General features: G+C 48.9%; 1 long non-coding RNA gene across 1 annotated transcript in view; it reads right to left on the bottom strand.

Moving 5' to 3' along the window:
- The window catches only part of LOC102130776 (uncharacterized), a 70,423-nt gene extending 65,491 nt beyond the window's left edge, over positions 1-4,932 (bottom strand). The window contains exon 1 of the long non-coding RNA XR_006692318.2: positions 4,700-4,932. This is a non-coding gene — a long non-coding RNA (uncharacterized lncRNA). The remainder of the gene's footprint in view (positions 1-4,699) is intronic.
- Between the last annotated feature and the right edge of the window lie 9,749 nt (positions 4,933-14,681).

Here is a 14,681-nt window from a genome sequence, read left to right as displayed (position 1 = left end):
GGGGTTCAGCCTCCCACGCCCTGTAGACCCTTCGTATATACACAGAAGCTCCTGGAGCTTCAGTCAGGGCTACTACCTGGGAACTGAACTTACAGATTTAAATTTTACATACTTACCCAGTCCTGACTCCAGTCCAACAGAGTGCTCTGAGCAGGCTGCAGCCCCAGAAGGCTGACAAAGAGCAAAGGGGTCTGCAAAATCCACCAAGGAGCTATCCATCTCCAGAATTCAGCCAGAGCATCCCATGGCTTATCCTAGGGTGCTGGGCCCTAGGGTGGGCAGCTTTGGGGGAGCCCCATGTCAGAGACAGAGCTATGCCTACTGCAGACACTTCCCTTCCTCCTGCCAGGCCACGGCTGGTGTGAGAGCTGGTGTGCTGGGAGTTGTTGGGTCATCAGAAGCCTACTGTCCATTCCCTGCATCAAGGAGGCTCAAGGTGTCATTGACTGAGTCACACCACACCTTAATACCACTAATCACGTCCCCAAGCATGAGGAGACCCCACTCCTTATCCCCTCAAAACTCACAGGCCAAGGGGCAACAACCATTGTAACACATAAAAGTATATATTGCTTATTGTTGTTGTTGTTGTTGTTATTCCAGCCATTATCTTTTAGTATTTGCAGTGCCAGATTAGGCTCTTGACATTTGCTATCTTTGGCCCTGCCACAACATGCGAGTCAGGGGTCCCATCTCCATCCTGCAGATGAAGAAATGGAAGCTTGGAAAGATGAACAGACAATCACAAAGCTTGCAAAAGGCAGAACCAGGATGCAAGCCCCTTCCCCATGCTGGATGGAGAGCACCTCACCACCAAGAACAGAGAATGGCTCACCCTTCTAGAGCAAAACAGCCAGTTTTGAGGCAGCCTGAAGAAAAATGTCATCAGAGGGAGGGTTGATGGACTGATCAGTAAAACTGTCTCCTTGAGGGCCCCTTACCTTGGTCTCCAGGAGACACACTCAAGGTCTCTCACTGGGACCCAGCATGCCAGGATGAACACTGATGGAATTCCAGCAGTCCCTGGAGAGTTTCACACCCACAGCCCAGCTGGAGGGGCACATCGGAGAAGCCGTTTTGTATCACGTGATGCCTTCCCTGACATCTGTAGCTGATTGGACCAGGGGTGAACAACTAATCCAGGAGAAGCCAGTCCAGTCCACTGTGGGGCCAAAGACCTACTTTTCTTTCACTAAAAATATGAACTAAGGAATATGAAGTCTCTGGTTAATGGGTGGTGGTTCTGGGTCTGTGTCTGTGGAATTGGGGCTTTGGACCCCACAGTAAGTCAATATTGGCAAGCGTCTTTTTTTATGTTCCCTTTCCCAACAGACCAGCAGACTTTTGCTTGCATGTCTTAGACCAAAATTATAGGAGAAAAGAAGCCACAAGGATGCAGAGTAAGTAGATTTTCAGAGAAGAATGGAACAGACACACACACACACACACACACACAAAGCAGCAGCATAGAAGACTATACTGAAGAAGGAGAGAGAGAGGAAACAAATGACAGAAAGATACTTTCTTGGTCCCTCCCTGTTTCCAGGTTTCATGAGATCCCCATTTTATTTCCATGATATTTGTACCCTCCCCAACCTGAATTGAGCTGTTATGTGGGGTTTCTATTATTTGCAATGAAACAATCTCTGACTAACAGGAAATTTGAATAGACTTGCAAATAATAAGCTCTTGGAGGAAATATGAGCTGACTATGGGATCAAAGTAAAGTGAGAGGCAATGAGGATTGTGGTAGATTAAAAGGCCATAAATTCCACCCATCTTCTTTGTAACATGATTGTGCTGAATCTCTCAGCCAGAGGTGGAGTTATTTCTCTATCCCCTTAAATCTAAGCTGGCGGCAATAGAATCTGGCAGAAGTGAGTTTGTGTGAATTTCAGAGCCCAGGCCTCAAGAGGACATTCAGTTTCTGCCTTTGCCCTCTTGGCATGCTACCCTGAGCCTACTCATGTAAGCAAGCCCAGGTTAGCCTGGAGGATGACAGACCACGTGGAGGAGAACCCAGGCACCCCAGCCAATAGCCAGCACCAACTGCTAGTCCTCCAGCTGAATGCAGCTGCATAAGTGAGCCCAGCAGAAACAGCAGAGGAACCACCCAGACAACATGAGAAGTGCTAGATTATTGTTATAAACCAAGTTTTGGGGTAGGTTTTACACTGCCATTGATAACAGTCAATAAAAATTGGTACCTGGAAGTAGGCTGCTTCCGTAAAGCAAAGCTGAATGATGTACATTGGCCCTGGAACCCAGACAGTGGGTGAAGGCTAAGGGAACTGGGGAAACCATCCATGGAGGCTGGAGTAGGTGGACTGTAAGCATATTGCCATTGGAGGTTGAAGAAAGGGGACTAATGTTATGTCATGGCAGAACAGTTGGCAAGGCTGTCACCAAAGAAACTTGGGAAATAGAAAATGTACCAAATGAACTTATGGATCTGGCTAAAAAGATTTCCAAGCAGAGCCTGGAAAGAGCTAATTGGTTCCTTTTAGGGTTGTATGATAAGGCCCAGGAAGAGAGATGAACCAAAACTATTTAGTTGGTAAGAAAAATTTAGAGGTAACAGAGGAACAGAGTATGCTGAGTTGAAAAATAAAACTGTTTTTTTATCCCTTAATCTTTCTTGGAAAAATATTCTGAGTGAAAACAACCTTAGGGTTAAGATAGAATCAAGGATATAAAAACCCTTTGTTAAGACCTCAAAATTTCAAGTGATGCCTAGCAGTGCCTCACAGCTGTACAAAAGGGCTTCTAAGAACCTTAAAAGTATTGAGCTGTAGCAGCTTGACATGCCTAAAGTGGAAAAAGATCTGTCTCAAAGAGAATTATGTGGCTTTGGGAGCACTGAATGCCCCCAGTAAGATTCACAGAAAACCCACAATGTTTGAGGGAATTGTATTAACAAGAGTATCACTAGCTTGGACTACAAGGAACTAAGACAGTTTCAGATGAAAAGAGTACTCTGGACCTCTGAATTTACAAGCAGAAAGCTGACCATGAAAGCTATTTAGTTGCAAAAAATTTCATATGGAATAGGAGAATCTCAGAGAGGAGAGGCAGGAGCTCAAAGAATGGAGGCAAGAGCTAAAAAGAACATTGAACTGGAGACCACCACCAGGAAGCCAAGCTAGGCCCTAATCGAGGAGCATCTCCTATCCCCAGAGGAGGTGGACTTGACAAGCTGTGCCTGGATAGATTTCAAAATTGCTAGGGACTAGCGATTTTTGCATGCCTAGTGGTCCTTCCTTGTTATGGATTGTGTCCATAATGTTTTGCCATTGTATGTTGGGTGTCTGCAGGTTCAAACCACTTGCCCTTTTATTTCACAAATGTTGGATGGAGAGAAGCCCCACTGACATCCAAATCCGATCTAGACCATGAGACTCTGGATAATGATCCTGATGCTATAATAAGGGTAAGATTTATGGGGGCTTGGAGACAGGATACACACAATTTCCTATGGAAAGTATGTGAATAATTTGTGACCAGAAGGCAGATGTGGTAGAACTTGTAATGGCTGCAGTCCCATCCTATATGTTTACCCCTTTGCAATTTAGAATCTGTTTTCCATCCCCTCAAATCTAAGGTGGTCTTTGGATTGCTTTCACTAATAGAATGTGGCAGAAGTAAGATTGTGTGAGTTTTACAGGCTAGATGCCAGGAGACATTTGACTACTGAGTTTGCTCTTTTGAAACAGACCTGAGATCTGGAGCTACAGCAGCCATCTTGTGACCAAGAGACTTCAAGTGTAAGATGAAAAACAAGGATGTCCAAGAAGACAGATTGGAATTCTGGGCTTCTAATGGCATTGTTGAGGCCTGAACTATAACCTCAATCACCTACTGTAAGATGAGGAAATAACACCCTATTGATTTAGGGCCTAAATTTCAGGCCAATGGTTCTGAAAATCTGGAGTCATTTGAACAACATCGCCAGCATCACGTAGAGACTCATCAGAAAAGCAAATTCGTGAGCCCCCCTCAGATGTGCGTGATTACAAACTCTGAGATATCTGGGTTTTAACAAATCCTCCAGGTGATTCTAATGCACATTGAAGTTCAGGAACCCATTGGCACGAGCGACAGGTTAACCTAGTACTTGTTTACTTACATCCGAGTGCAAGCTTCATTGATATCACATCTCTGAGCTTTTGCTCAAAGCTTTTTCTCTGCCTTAAAAGCCCAATTTTCCTCTTCTCTGCCAGTCTTTTTTACTAAATGAATTAATTTCAATCATAGAAACCCAGAATGGCAAAAATTCAGCTGCTGCAATTTGGCAAGGTGTACGGTTATTTTCTGAATTTGGTCTCAGCAGTCTCAGAGGGCTGGATACAAGCAAAAAGCTACAAAATTGCCCAGTTAAAAAAATTTTTTTTTGTTTCCAGATGGAAAACTCAGAATTAGTGCTTGTCTCTCTCCTTTTTACATTAGACCAGAAGGAGTGTTCAGTGTGTGCCAGGATTCTTCTTTTCAGCAGCCACAAGTCCCCAAGGCTCCCCTCTCATTAGGGTCACGAGGCGAGCCTGCAGCTTATCCACTGTGGGCTGCTAGCATGTCGAAGCAGACAGTTGTTTTCATTAGGTTTTGCTGCATAGCAAACCTTGCCAAATCTTAGTAGCTTTAGTGACAACAATATATTATTTTCCTGATTCTGTAGTTCATTGGGCAATTCTGCTGGTCTTACCTGCATTCTGCTGGAAGATCAGCTGTGGACTGAGTAGCTGTGATGCTGGGCCCTTCTATCTCCATGTGGTCTTTCAGCCCAGATTTCTTTATGGCATGGTGGTCTCAGGGCAGAGTATTTAAGGAAGGAAGAGAGTAGAAGATGATCTGTGGAGTCGTGGAGTTTGATTCCTTTACTAGGAACTCAAAGCTTTGTTTGAAAGACTAATCCCCCTCCTTCTACTGCTCGCTCCAACTCCCCCTACCAACTTGTCAGGTGCATATCGTGGACCGTTGCTGGCTGTAAATATGCTGGGAAGCTGAGTGAGTAGCTTTCTCACCTCTCTGATGAGGCATGCAGGGAAAAGGGGGCGGGAAATGAAGGTACAGTGTGTGTCACTGATGTGAAGGTCCCCGGCTTGCCAAACAACGGGTTGTAGCAAAAAATTCTGGAGTCTAGTCATGCTGGAATCAAGTGAGGAACATCATAGGCACCCAATCGATGTTTGTTTATGAATGAATGCCAAGAGTGGGGGCAGAAAGAACAATGGGATGAGACTTCTTTCCATTGGGATATCTTGGATAAGTCATTTTATTCTCTAAATCTGTTTCCCTTTCTGTGAAAAAAGCAAATTACTGCACAGGGTTGTCTGGACATTAAATGAGATATTATATGTAAAAGGGTCCTCAGTGGGGCCTTTTCCCATGAAAGGTGGGGTGGAACCTGGGGTTTGCAGCTTAACATAGCCTCCAATGGCCAAAGGCTTGCTGTAGGCTGGGCTCCGTGCTAAACCCTTTGTGTCCTTTTCTCATTTCCTTTCTATGATAGCATTCCCATTCGGATGGGAAAACTGGGGATCGTAGAGGCTTTGAGAGGTACCAGCTGGTAAGCAGAGAGCAAAGACTCAAACCAGGTCTGTTGGGCTCCAAGCATGTGCCCCTAACCACTATTCTAAATTGCTTTTACAGAAAAAGAAGTCAACGCAGAGCTTCCAACACCATCAGTTCCCCATCGTTCTGCCCTCACAGACCAGTAACTCAGTCAAAGCCTGGAGACTCTGGAAACTGCCTCCATTGCCTCTGCTATCCCTGCCCCTCAGCTGGAAGTTGCCCACAGGAGCCAGCTGGGGCCAGCCTACCCCCAGAGTGCCTCCCCCAGCAGGAGTGGAGTCCTGCCAGGTTAGCAGTGCCGCTTCCAATTAGACATCATCTCCTGCCCAGGCAGGAGGCAGAAAGCAGGCGGAGCTCAGTGGGGTGCAGGCAGTTAGAGGGTAATTAGATGTGGATGTGGAACAGCTCCCTTAATGAGGAGGCTGCTGTGGGTGAGGGACACGCAAGAGAAGCATCACTTCAAGCACCTCTCACCACCAGCATCTGGCCCTGGGCAGGCTGGGGAAGGAAGAAAGAATTCACGTTATTTGTGGCCCAGGCTCTGTGCTGGCTACAGGGCTCCTTTACCCTCGTAACACCCTCCTGAGGGCAAGAGTAGTAGCCCATCCTGCAGATAAGAACACTGAGACTCAGGGAAGGAAAACACTGCTCACACTCTCCAAGGCACACAGCTAGAATGTGGCAGATAAAGAGGCTGAGGTCTCAATACCAAGTCTGAGCCCTTTCTCCTCTAGCACACCACTGCCCCCCTGTTCTTCATGTGCTCTCATCCTCCGACACTAGAGCATCTGATGGGCACTCATAGTTGACACCCAGGATGATATTCAAATTATTCCTCACCTGGTATGGCAGGGCTGTGACCAGCTAGAACACACCCAGGCCTTCTGGAGACCTGAAGCAGGGTCCTGAAGGGCCCTGGTTGTGGCAAGCATTAACCCCTTGGTTGCTGCATTGTGAGAAGGATCTCAGGAGAGAACTGGGGTGTTTGGAACAGCTGTGGTGGTAAAAATACTCAGGGGCTTGGGGGAGCAGCTTTTAACCAACTGGTATAAAAGGATCTCAGTTTGTAATAACCAGCATTGCTCTAATAACCAACGCATCCCGAAAGGACCTTCATCTCGTACTGGGTCTACCCTTAAAGGTGCTGTTTGCTTCTCTGCCAGAGAGCTGCAACCAAGGAGGCTGCTAGTGGCATCCTGCTGAACACGCCCCTCCCTGCACCCAGAGCTGGCACCCAATGCCCAAGATGAGTGACTCATGCCGCCTCCCCAGAGCAAGCAAGAGAGGGAACAGCGGCTTCCCAGGCAGGAGCAGCCAGCCTCAGGGAAGCCCCCATCTGGTTGAGGCAATCTAGTCCATCTGGAAAAGGGGAGAACGTGCCAAACACTACAGCAGCTGTGCCCAAAGCAAGTTCTGCAGATCCAAAAAGTTGTCCTCAGCACGGAGGGTTCCTTGAGTCAATCTGTTTGGGAAATACCGCATGCCCCACGCTCCCTCAGGACAGTCACGGCCCAGATTGGGGTATTCAAGGTTCTGAGAAATTCCAGGGTAAAAAGGCCTGATTTTGGTAACCACGCATTTTCCAGGCACATTTAACTACAGAGCCTGCTCTTTGTTTAACCCTAATGGGACTCAGAGGGCATGAGTTTACCTTGGGATGCAGCTTGGGAAACACCATTATAGACAGATCCCTTCGCTGATCCCAGCAGCCCAGACTTTGCCTACCAGCCAAAGCTAATACCAAGGGTGGGTCTGTGTCCTGTTGGCAAAGGGTGAGCAGATCCAGGGGAAAGGAAGGCAAGGTCTGGGGGAGTGGGTGGTGATCTGCACTCCAAAGGCCCCCAAAAATGCTCCTTTACTCCCCCTGCATAGTATCCTTCCAGAAAATAATCAAAGCCAATCCACAGGCTGGGAGCTCAAGAGAGGCTCCGTCCTCCCTTGAGTTGGAAGAGAGGTTTAAGGCTGCAGCCCTGTCCCTGAGCGCCAGGAAACAGTCCTGTTATGGACTCCATGTCTGTGTCTTCCCAAACATTCTGTGTGAAGCTCTAACCACCAAGGTGATGATATTTGGAGATGGCGCCTTTGGGAAGTACTTAAGTTTAGATGAGTTAATAAGGGTGGGGCCCCCACGGTGGAATTGGTGTCCTTGTAAGACCAGAGGAAGAGACACTGGAACTCACACACACACACACACACACACACACACTCTCTCTCTCTCTCTCTCTCTCTCTCTCCCTCTCTCTCCCCACCCCAACCCGCCCCATGTGAGGTCATAGCGAGAAGATGACTGTCTACAATCAGGAAGAGAGCTCTTACCAGGAACCAAATCTGCCAGAACCTTGATCTGGGACTTCCAGACTTTAGAAGTGTGAGAATTCCTGTTGTTTAAGCCACGCAGTCTATGGTATTTTATTATGACAGCCAGAATTGACTAAGATGAGTCCCTTGGTCCCAAGAACTCTGGACTAGAATAGACATGGTTCAAGTACGGGTTTCACCTCTGACCTGCTGTGTGACCTCAGCAAGTCACTTAACCTCTCTGAACCTCCGTTTCCATTGGTGTAATTGGATGATAACACTTAGATCACTGGGTTGTGGAAAGACTCAATAATGATGACAACCACACTTACAGAGCGCTAACTGTGCACCCTGCGTGTCTGCTCGGTGTATAACCTCTGTCCTAGATTATAGCCTTGTGCGGAGTGGACGTCCTATGCTGGATGTGGGAAGATAATGGGCGTGTCTTAGCCTGGGTCTCCAGAAAGCAGAGCCAACAACAGAGGCTTAGCTGTGAGAGTGTGATGCAGGGACTGGAAGCAGGTGCCAGGAGTTGCGGGCTGGCAATGGTGATGAGCTCTGAGCAGAGTCAGTCCATCCCATGGGACTGCCAGGAGGACTCATCCAAGGAAGAAAGAGGGAGCGTTTATCACAGGCTCCATCTGCCCTAGGCTAAGAACACCCCATGGGGCAGCAACTTCCCCCATATTTCTAGGCTGTCCATGTGTCTCAATGGTCCCATCGTGAGCTGGTGCCCAGCCCAGAAATCTTTGATTTTGCTCTTCTTTTTGACACCTCAAATCTAATCTGTCAGCAGGGCTGCTGACTCTTCTCTTGAAACACTTCCAGAATCTGACTACTGCTGATCACATCCTGTGCTCCCGCCCCGGTGATAAGCATCAGAATTACCAGCCTCCTAACTGGCCACCTGCTTCGCCTCTTGACCCCTCACTCTGCCCAGCAATCAGCTGATCTTTCTACAGGTTAATCAGAGCAGGTCAGTCTGCAGCTTGAAACTTACAAGCCTGCAACCTATCTTCCCTTTACACCTGAGAACTTACCATGCTGAGCAGGGCCCCAAATCATACAGCCCCAAACGGGTCAGGTCTCATTTTTGTCACATTTCCCCAGGTCAATCCACTCTAGCCACACTGGATTCTCTTCTCCTTCAGCCTGCCAACCTCACGGCCTTTGTATCTGCTGTTTCCTCTGCCTGGAACAGTCTATCCCCGGTTTTCTAAAGGAACCACTCCTTCACTGCTGTCATCTCTGCTTAAATATTTCCTTCCTAACCATTCTTTCCAAAAACAAACAAGCAAACAAAAAACATCACCCCACCCACTGTCTGCTCCCCGCCCTTCTTCTCTTGTCCTCACGGCACTTACCCCTACGCAGTGTCATATTATACTTTAGTCTCCAGCAAGGCTATCCAACGGAACTTCTATAAGGATAGACATGTTCCACAACCCACGCAACTCAATACAATAGCCACTGACCACATATGGCTGTTGAGCACTTGAAATGCAGCCATTGTATCAGAGGACCTGAATTTTTAGTTTTGTTTCATTTTAAATACTTTAAATTTCCATTGCTCCATGTGGCTAGCGGTTTCCAGAGGACAGTGGAATTCTATAGTCTCAGTCTCCCCCAAAAGAATATTAGCGCTATGAGGATGACTCTTGTCCCGTTTATTCATAGATATATCTGGGGCCTAACACATTTTCTTTTCTTTTTAATTTTTTTTTCTGAGACAGAGTCTCACTCTGTTGTCCAGGCTGGAGTGCAGTGGCATGATCTTGGCTCACTGCAACCTCCGCCTCCCGAGTTCAGGTGATTCTCCCGCCTCAGCCTCCCAAGTAGCTGGGATTACAGGCGCCCACCACTACTCCCAGCTAATTTTTGTATTTTTAGTAGAGATGGGTTTCACCCTGTTGGTCAGCTGGTCTTAAACTCCTGACCTCAGGTGATCTGCCCGCCGTGGTCTCCCAAAGTGCTGGGATTACAGGCATGAGCCACCGTGCCCGGTGCCCTAGCACACTTTCTAGCACACAAAGTAGGTGCTCAAAAAAGACTCAGGAATGAGTGACTCTATTATTACAGAATTATGTTCTCTTTTTTGCTTTTACATGAATGAGGGAACTAGAACCCAGAGAGGGTAAGTGTTCAGCCAGCCACACACAGTGAGTTCCTGCCCACTGAATGACTCCCCTCCTCCACTCCTGTCCACTCTGCTCCCTGTTGGCTTGTTGGCAGCAGGGAACTGATTAAAACCAATCAGCCAATTTACCCTGGAGAATCCAGAACGTGGCGCTCCAGGTCGCAGCTGGCATGGGCTGAAACTGTAGGTGAAGGCAGAGGTGTCCGTGCTACCTCCACGAACCAGTGGGGGAGGACGGGGATCCATGGGGTGCATGAGTCACAGGATATTGCTCAAGATGACAACAGACAAAAAAGCAGACTAAAGCCCAGGAGACGACCAAGTGATTACTTTTTAAATCAAGAACTCTTTACAGATTTCTGCTAGGCCAGCCTCAGGCAACAGGGGTCAAAGAGGAATCTAGCTGGTAATCGTAAAAGGAAACAGGAAACTTGTTTCCTGCAAATTGGCAGGAAGTGTGAGCAGGAGTGGTTTATATTTGGAAAGAGAAAGGTAAGGAGGGGGACCTAGGGAGTCTCTGTGGTCTGAAAATGCCGTTGACATGGACAGTCCACGTTGCTGAGCTCAGTGTTGCCCCGATCTCCTGAGAGTGAGCACGGGCGAGGTCCCGATGCTTCACAGGGTGAATCTGCATCTTGTTACTCATCCTCTCTAAGCCCCAGTTTCCTCATCTGCACAATGAAGAGAAGGAAGCTCACCCCCGACCCCCAGGTGATGTGAGATGTCAATAGACCAGCGTGTGAAGTGCCCTGCACATAGCTGGCACTAAGCAAATGGTAGCTTGTGATATTATTGTCATCAGAGTCTCTGGGTGCTGTGAAAGATAGGGAGGTCAGAAAATACGTTTCTGAGCGCGTGACAAACTGGGCCTTGGACCAGCAGGCAAGGTGAGAAGGAAGTGCCAGGCAAAAGGAACAGCCTGACCAAAGGATCAGAGGTGGGACGGTAGGGAGCTTATTTGGGCCACACAACTGGCAGGTCCTGATTCTCGCCCCACTCCCAACAATGACTTTCGGAGGCTGCCTGTCTGTCCTGCCTCCTCCTCCTCCTCCCCATGGCTATCTTCGTGGGAGTCCCAGGGAGCAGGGTGAGGGCACTGGGGGAAGGAGAGGCAGGTTTTGGCGGCTCAAGCAAGTGACAGTGGCAAGGGTCGGAGAGAACAGGCTGCGGTCCAGTTAATCAGCCCGGACACATCTGATGACCAAGAGGGAACAAGGACAGTCCCAAGGAGGGGCAGGACATCCTACATCTCTCCATCTAGGGTTGCTAGATTTAGCAAAAACAACGGACAAACAAAAAACAGGATGCCCAGTTAAATTTGGATTTCAGATAAACAGCAAATAATTTTTTAGCATAAGTGTGAAGAAGCCAAGATATACTTCTACTGAAAAATCTATTGTTTATATGAAACTCAAAAATTATTCATTGTTTATCCATAATTGGGCATCCTGTATGCAGGCCTAGAGCCTGGTTGACAACGTGGCCTTCATAACCAGGGCACCCTGGGCCACGCCTGAGACCAACCGGACCCCTTAAAATAGCCCCCTGTTGCTGCCCAATGGGGCTCAAGGGCCAAGGTCAGACCCACCCATTTCCCACCTTTGCCCAGTATCACACCACCCCCATTCCCTTTTTTTTTTTTTTTTTTAGACAGAGTTTCACTCTTGTCCCCCAGGCTGGAGTGCAATGGAGCGATCTCGGCTCACCCCAACCTCTGCCTCCTGGCTTCAAGCAATTCTCCTGCCTCAGTCTCCCGAGTAGCTGGGATTACAGGCATGCACCACCACTCCCGGCTAATTTTGTATTTTTAGTAGAGACAGGGTTTCTCCATGTTGGTCAGGCTGGTCTCGAACTCCTGACCTCAGGTGATCCACCCACCTTGGCCTCCCAAAGTGCTGGGATTACAGGTGGGAGCCACCATGCGCGGCCACCACCCCTTTTCCAACCCCCGTGTTCCTGCCTCCAGAACTGCCCTTGTCGTGCCCCTGGCCTGGAGCGCATTTCTTTCACCGTCTCCCCTACTTAATTCTAACTCTCCTGCCAGATAGAACTCGCTTCGCTCCTCACCTTCCTGACCTCCCAGATGAGTTCCCTTGTTCTTAGTGTGTCCTACAGCCCTGAACCTTCCCTTGGCTGCATACAGACACCACTCTGTTTACTTGTGAAACCCTCTGGTTTCTGTCCACACATCTTTGGCTCCCCATGCTACCCTGTGCCTGGGCCCAGTCCCAGCGTTAGCAAGTACTCTGGCCATTTTTGTTGTGTGAATGAACAGCAACTGTTCCAGGAAATGGGAGGAGGCAGATAAGGAAGGTCTGAAGCAACCATGTGGTCGCCTGACATCTTGCCTGGAGAATGGGACCCTTACCAAACCACTGACCTGGCCTTCTGTCTCCAGGCAGGACAGGAGCCCATGGCCACAGTCAAGGGGACGGAGCTCATGAGGGAGGCTGAGAGCTGACATCCCAGCTCTGCACCCCTGCAGTTGTTCACCGTGGGCAGCCCTCGACTGCCCTCTGAGGCCCTACTACCCTCCTAAGTAATGCTGACCCCCACCCCCCAGCTCTGTCTACTGTGAGTCTTGTCCTTGAAAACCACACATTCTTTTGAGAGGGACGTTGGCCTCCCCTGCCCCAGGAGGCTACAATCTCTGGACAGCCATAGCCAGCTGGGGCCTGTCCATCTTCTATCCCCAGCTGCTCACACAGTGTCTGCACTTAGCATGAACTCAGCGGTTAGCGGTAGGGTGAATGAAGGAGTAAATGGCACGTTTCCTCCACATCGCATGAGTTTGTCAGGGACCAGGGGAAAGGGAGGGGGCAGCAGTGGCAGATGGCCATTGGGACCAGGAGTAGGGACTAAAAAGGGAAGACGAGCACAGGGAAGGAGCATGAGCCACAGGCACGCTGCTCTACGTTGATGTCATCTTGGACCAAACCCGGGAGGACTGGCTTATCACAAATTATGTCTCCCCAGGCTGGCATTATCATCTGATTTCAAACAAATTACAGAATTAAGGGGGTGGGACTGGGCCTGTCCTATATTTGGCTCTGGCATATCAGCGGAGCCAGTGAGTGTCTTCTGGGCTTGTGCACGCAAACCTGATTAAGGTCAGTTTAGGCAGGAAAGTCGCATGCTCCCCCAGATGGCCAAGGATCTCACAGACAGGAGGTGGAGGCAGGGAGGAGCCAGTCGGCCCGAGACACACACACCTCCAGCCGCCAGTTTCCATTAACTCAAATGATGTAGCTGTGGCTGGGTGGGGGGTGGCAGCTGGCAGATGCTGTGTTGACAGAAGGTATTGCTAGCACCTCTGATGAGGACCAGATTATGCCCAGCATCCAGGGAGGTTGGGAGCGTGTGCAAGCGAAACCAAGGAGGTGGGAATGAGTACATCTTGTAGAAAAGGAGGGGGAGGCTGGGAGGCAGGAGAAGCTGGGAGCGGGGGCTGCGGTGGTGTGAATTAGAGCAGGGCTTCTGATTTCTCTTGCAGCCTTAGTTCTCGCTACCTGTAGAGGACATCTGGTGTTTTTGTCGGCTTAACATTTATTTCCTTCCTTCTGGAAACATCATTCTGATTTGGCTTTGAGGAACTGCCCTGCCTCCACTCTTAGCCCACGTAGTCTGGGCAGGGCCGGCCCCACCCCTCAGATTCAGGGGTGGGCCCAAGCCTCAGCCTGGAGTACAGTCCTGAGTGCAGGGCCTGACTCAGGGATGGCTTGGCATAGAAGCTGGGTCAACCAGTGTCAGCACTGAGACTGTGGTTGGAATGACTGCGAAATCAATGTTTTTTCCCCACTGAGACTGAAGCAGGGAGCAAGAAAGCCCTACGATGTGGCTAGGCTCTATCTCAGAAAAAAGCCAGTGCCAAAGAAAGCAGAACAAGAAAAATGGAACAAGAAAGAAGAAATCGAAATGACATAGTTTGAGCACCTGGATCCAGCTGCACCTGAAGTTCATCTCTTGGACTCTTTGGAAAACACGAGCAAAAAATTCCCTTTAAGCTGAATTTCTGGAATTTTCACCCCCCCCCCAAAAAAAACCTGATTATTTTTAGTCCTACACTCGTGCCATATGAGCCAAGTTGCAGGTTCTCAGAACAGATTGAGCACCACCCCCTGCAGATTGTTACTCGGGCTGTAACCTCTCCCAGGAATGCCATCCCAGTCTCACAGTCTCTTGTTAAAACGCTACTCTACCCTTCACTCAAATGTCACCTACTTCAAGGCTCATCCCAAGATGCTGCATTCAAGATGTTTCCTCTTTCATGCTCCCGGAGCTGACTGAGTGGACCTTTGCTATGGGGCCCAGGGCAGTGGAGCTGAGGCTGCACCATGTTTGTGAGTATTTAACCCTCTCTTCATTGAGCCCAGCGCTGTGCCAAGAGCTTAACAAGGATGTTCTCCTTTCATCTTCACCCCTGCTCCTTGAGGTAGTATCTTTACAATCTCTAGCCCACTGGTGCACCGTTGACCCGGGGAGGCTGGGAGACATGCTTCGTGTAGAAGGTAAGAGCCTGGATCAGGCCTGCAGTGCTCCATCTCTAGCCTGCCACGTCATGCTGGCCTCTGGTCTCATTTGCCTGCCCGGGTCTTTCTCTCACCTTTTACTGCAGTGACCAATGTGAAAAGTGGAGGGTTTAAGAGTGTAAACTCTGGAGTCACCCTGCTTGGGTTCA

This window comes from Macaca fascicularis, chromosome 14 (assembly GCF_037993035.2).
Source record: "Macaca fascicularis isolate 582-1 chromosome 14, T2T-MFA8v1.1".
In the NCBI taxonomy this organism is placed as follows: domain Eukaryota; kingdom Metazoa; phylum Chordata; class Mammalia; order Primates; family Cercopithecidae; genus Macaca; species Macaca fascicularis.
This window is presented reverse-complemented; position numbering and strand designations above follow the sequence as displayed.